The following is a 6,041-nucleotide window of genomic DNA, read 5'->3' on the forward strand; positions in this document are numbered from 1 at the left end:
CGATTCCCTGGGGACAATTATCTCTAGAACGGATGTGACACTGCAAAAGGCTGACACTAACACATATGCAAACTGAAGTTTCTTTTTCATCATGGAAACTTGCTTAGGTGGCACCTGATATTGCAGGGGGTTACAGAGCTTGTTTGAGTACCACAGGTAGCGCAGCCACGGCAACCCAAACCGCCATGCGAGCGGGTTACCCTGCAAAGCAGCTTTGTGGGATGACAGCGAAGCGACTTTTGTTGCCCAAGCCAGATTGCTTGTCTGGCTCTCCCTGCTGCGCTGTGGGTTGCAGTGAGGGCATTCCTGTGCCTCTTCTGTGGGGCAGCACGAGGAAATGGGAACAGCTTTGGTTTGAAACCTGCCACTTCCATAGAGATGGGACAGCAGAGCTGCGGATTAACACTTGACATCAACATTCATTTTGGTTCTAGGTGTTAAATCTGGAGTTTCACATCATGAGGGTCCCTGGGTCCCTTCCTAACAGTAGTTGCTGTGAAACAAATAGGGGCTACCATGCTCAGAAACAAAGGTAACAGCCTCATTTTAAAATTGACATATTTTGAGGAAAAAAAAACAGTCTTCCATCTAGATAGAGTGGGACTTGAAACAGTTTTGAGGAATTTGCAGATGAAAGGGGGAAGTTTTAATTACATGTTTTAAAAGCATGGAAGTTGGATGTCCTTAGACTCGCAGTTCACAATTCAGCTGGGCTAAACAGTTTGGGAGAGCAAGAAGGGAATATATGTTTACACTGTAGCAAATACAAAAGAAACAATCAACTATATATGTGTGATACCTTTTCTGCTTGCTTTTCTTCAGTATGTTGTTGGGAAATGAGCCAATTTCAGGAATGTATTTTTTCATTTTTACTACTACAGTGAGTAAACTGATAGCCTTTTCAAAAATACGGAGTAACGTTCTGGGGATAAGACCAGACCACACCGACTGACACACAAAGAAACTGTCTCTTTAGAAAACATAAACCTTTAGAACTGCAGAACTACAAGGGATTTCAACAAAATCCTTCAGTCTGGCCCTGCACTGGGGCAGGATCAAATACTCCCAGATCACCCTGGCACAGGCACATCCTAACTTCTCAAAAACTTCCCATAAAGGAAGATCCTCTGGTTCCCCAGTTGGTCTATTCTGGTGTCTCACCATTATAATAACTGAGATTCAGAACATGGCTGTGTTTTGTTTATAGCAGGAACAAATTTACAGTGCCATGACAATGTAAAGGATTGCTAAAGTGAATGTCACATTAGGTTTAACTTAAGCTTTGGGACGTTTTTATGTTGCCAGAGCAATATAAAGGGCCCACTACTGCAAGCAAAAGTGAGGCTTTCAGTTTCCGATGATTTTTCTATGGCTGCGAACTGGGAAAGCTCCCTAGGACAATGCTGGTATTGGCTGTGTAAAGAAAAGCAGAACATATACTTCATCTCTTCTCCGATAGTGTTGTACAGTGCCAAAATCTGAATCGTCTGGAAGCAATAAAAAGAACTGCATTGATAACAAGAGAGGGTGCAAAATTCTGAAACCATCTGTCACTTTTTAACATGTGTACAATAGACTTCTGATGTATTATAATTTAATCATTTTTTCCCCGTGTTTTGTGTATTCTGCCTTCCTCAGTTTAACATCAAAAGAGAGCTTCTAGGTACACCTGTGTCACTGCCTTGTGTGGTACATCCCATGTCCAGACGAAGCTGTACAAGATACCCCCACAAGGTAAGCCTGCAGCTCTCATCATCTGCATTCCTGCCTACCCTCCCAAAAAGAGCAAAACTCTGCAGGACACAACAGATTGCATTCCCTCTCTCTCTTGCTGAAGACAATACAGCTCTTTTCCATTTCTTTCCCTACTTGAAATCACCTGTTGATCTCCCGACAGCTCCAGGTCTGCATTTCACACATTTGCAGAGCAGCCCTGCAGCCTCCCCTCCTCCATGACCCCATATGCTGGAAGCAGCTGGTCGGTCTGATCTGTGATCTATTAACCAGCTGCACTTGGCACAGGGAGTTCTGGAGGAGAGGAGGAGGCTGCAGGTGAGGGTGTGCCTGCCGGTGTAGCCCCAAGCCGAAAGCAGGGCACGCTCTTCAGCTGCGGCACCAGCCCGGGTGGCCTCTGCCTGCACAGGACTTGCCCGCAGTGCCTCACTCACCGCAGCAGCAAAAGCTGAGGAGCCTGAAAATCTGTTTTGTTGCATGATGTGGCATAATTGACAGGAAGGTATCTGGTCTTCTTCTAGAAAGCCTATTTTTAAGGATGTTTTCTCGCTCTGAGAATCGAATAAACCAGTTTTGCAATCTGCTACACGCCCCGCCCTACCTAACCCTGGCTAGTTAACCTGTAACAGATTGCAAAACTGGTTTGAGTCACACAGTGAAGAAAGAGCCGTAAATTAGGTTTTTAATAGTTTAACTCTCCTCACCAATAACATAAGCCATCAGTTGTTAATAGTGGTGCCATAGAAGCAGCACAACACGCGTCAAACAGTTATTCCTTTGCCACACTGTAATAGCTCCTTTCATGGTTTTGGAGATTAAAAACTATGTAGGCAGGAGTAAAAGTCCCTTCCCAGTAGTGCAGCCTGGGTGCCTAATTCATATACTGTATGTAAGACTCACATACATGCCATAAAGAGCAAGAGCTCTGACATAACTGATCAGCCATAGTTCAGCTGATAACACTCCTGGTTTTGTGCAAAGATTGTGTCATTACAGTTCCTGGTTTGGAGGGCTACATCCACTAATGGCTCACCCAGAAAAGCTGGAGCAGACCCACTGCTTTCTTCTGCAAGGATCACAGCAAAATGCAATGAATAGCTCTGCAGGAGAACCAACTGCTCTGCAGCAGCTGCCTCCTGCTAGACAGCGCTTCCTCCGTGGGGCTTGGAGGAGCGCGTTTATCTCAGGCAGAGGACATTAAACTCAAGTTCCTTCAGTCCTGAGTGGACCAAAGCTTATCTACTTTGCTACCTGGAAAGGACAGTGCATGGTAATGTCACCTTCTTCCTCTGATTCCTGTAATGCATGGATGCCAGCTGCCAGTTTGAACAGCAAGAGCCCAGACACCCACCCTCAGCAGAGGCATCCAGGGGCTGAATTGTGAGAGAACACCTCGTGTTATGACAAACCAGGTGTCTTCATGCTCACAGGAGGCAGAACTCTACCTGCTTTCCTAAGGATTTCCCTTTTAGCTAGTTTTAGGTACCTCTGACTTACCTGGGGTGAACCTTATTCTCAGGCACCTGGCTTTTCCTATGCAGTGTCCATTGCATCCAACATGAAAGCAAACCCGTAAGTCATGACTTGCAACACTGAATGGTGGGGAGGTTTATCCTTAAGAGCATCAGGGCTGGGGTCACCTATGCCAGTATGGGAGAAAGGAAGAGAGGAAGGAAGAATATCATAAACAAAATTTCTTGTGCTGTATTTTTGTTCAGGTGTTTTTTTGTGTGTGAATGGTATGACCCAAATGAGCAGGGGGGCTCATAGGGTATTTTTGTGCTGAGGGGCTGCCAGGTAGTGGTGTACTAGCAGAGTTCAGATGTGTACCCCGTACTCTTTGCTAGTACAGACAAGATTAGACAAAGAAACGCTACCCAAGGAGGGGGTTACAGGCTTCTAGTTCTGTCTAAGTACTACCCAGTGTTTATTTGCCTTTGGCAGTTAGAAGTGACTCAAAAGCCTTCACCAGCCTATAACTAGGTATGCAAAGCCATTATTATTAATAAATGAAGCTGCTTCCCTTTGTATGTGCTTGGAAGGAGTTTAACATTGCTGAATGCTCTATTGCAGCCATTCTGCATTTCAGTTCTTTCTAAGAGTTACTGATATCAGTTCTGAAACACCTCTCTTTTACAAGCCATTTAATTGCTTCTTTTAAAACTTCACCAAAGCTCAGCTGAGGCCTGATTTTCAGTGAACCTCTGTTCTGTACCCACAAGGAATTTAGATGGCTCTGGGATCTCATATTAAGTGAATAAATTAAAAAGATTACTTTTTAAAAATTACTGATTGTACCTGACAGCCATTTAGGATACAGTATCTTAAGGCAAAAAGCTGTACTCATTTGATTTTAGAGTATTGTGGAAGCTGACGTGTGGACAAGTTGGGAGCTTGGCTCTTCAACTATACCAGAGACCAAAAGGTTGCAAGAGCTAACAGAGCTGGGGAGAGGATTTTTATATGTAAATAAGAAAGAAAAAAGAACTACCGGAGGGCGGTGTGGTAGACGCGGTTGCATCAGGAAAGTGTGATGTGCTGGAGGCGTAAGGAGCAGTTTAAAAATCGGATGGTACTGAGTTCTGCTGTTACCTTTGCTACTGTGAGGATTGCTTTGACCTCCCATAACAACTTCCAGTTGGTAAAAAGGAAGCACTAATGCCTAGGGCACTGGGGTGGTGCGAGGATCAACTGCTTAGAGTTTGTAAAGCGCTTTGAAAATGATAAGTGTTATGTAAATCAGGAAATGCTGACAGACATCTTCCATCTGGGACAGATTGTGAAAAATAACAAATTAACTAATTTCTTCAGGATCTAGAGGGTAAAAAACACATAAAACAGACAAAGGTGTGCAGGTGGTAGAGTAACTGCACTTGTGAGGTCACCTAAGATGAAATCATATGTGAAATGAGGTCAGGATCCTCTACGTTTATGATAAGCATTTGTACATTACATCATCTCGTTGTTTGACACCCAACTATTTAATGATCATTTGCAGGACCTGTGATTCACAGTTCCTCACGTGTCCCACCTACCTGTGACACCCACTTTGCCCCACGTGCCCGGTGACACAGCCCTGAGCCGTGAACACCTGCGGACCCACGTGACTTGTGGCCACCCACGTCTGCCTTCTGCCAGCACTGCAGCTATTCCCCCACCTTTGGGAGGCATCGCTCTTCCTGCAGGATACCCCTTTGAGGTGGTCCTCTGTTTTCATGGACCGCTTCAGACCCTAGCAGTGCGTCCTGGCTGGCTCTCCATGGGATGTAACACATCATAAGCATATAAGTAGAAAAGCCAGAACAAAGGGAGAGTTTGCAATCAGGATTAAACTTCACAGCAGCTGGTCCACCCACTGGAGCTTGCAAAGCTGCAAAACTCTGAATTTTAAGAGCATTAAACAGTTGTTTTAATTTCAAGTAAATAACACTGTCAGTTTAGTTAGTGCTTGTCGTTACTGGAACATAACAGAGAAAAAGCAATAAAAGACAAGAGAGTCCAATATTAAAATTAAAGGTGGGGATCCTATTCTGATAGACTAGAGCACCAGTTAGCCTCAGTGGCTCCTCCACCTTCAGATGACTTTTCTTTTTCCTGTTTCCAAAACTGCCTTCCTAAATACAGGCTAGATGAAAAGCATTTGTGGTTCCCCCTGGGAAGGATGAGGAAAGGTCGGGATTTACATGGTGATATTTACTACTACAAATTCTGTAATGGTCATTCCAGAAACTTGATTCAGTAGCTCTTGTCCCTGTGAACTGAGTCCATCTAACTACATACCCATACACCGGTATGATTTCCCAGCAGCTTTGGGTAATTTTTTCTTCTTTCATTATCCAACCAACTGCAAATTACTCTTTGTAATTTTCCTACCAAAAAGCCATGTAAGCCTAGCTTTCAAGGATTAGTTTCAGTAAGGAATGCATTACCTCTCTTTCGATTTCCTTTTAGACTCGTATGAACATTCAAATAGTCAAGTTTAACAGGAAACAGCAATATGCTCTTCTGAGAGTCCCTTTTCTTCTCCTCTCCTCTCCCACTACCCCCCTTCAAAAGTAGAAAGACAGAATCCTGCTAGGTTTAAATTGGCTCAGAAACAATGCTGTGCTCTCTCAGCTCCCCAGCTCTGTCCTGAAAAATCCCTGAGCTTTGCAGGTGGCTGGAACAAATTTCTATATTATACCAGAAGAATATGCACTGAGAAATAATGAGGCAAGAGGAACTCAGGTACTTTTTGCAGGTCTCATTAAGCAGATGACATAGAAGAGAGTGGGTTTTTTTTTCAGCAACGTCACCCTTAATACCTC

This window comes from Streptopelia decaocto (genome assembly GCF_964273445.1).
Source record: "Streptopelia decaocto genome assembly, chromosome: 7".
Classification (NCBI taxonomy): Eukaryota; Metazoa; Chordata; class Aves; order Columbiformes; family Columbidae; genus Streptopelia; species Streptopelia decaocto.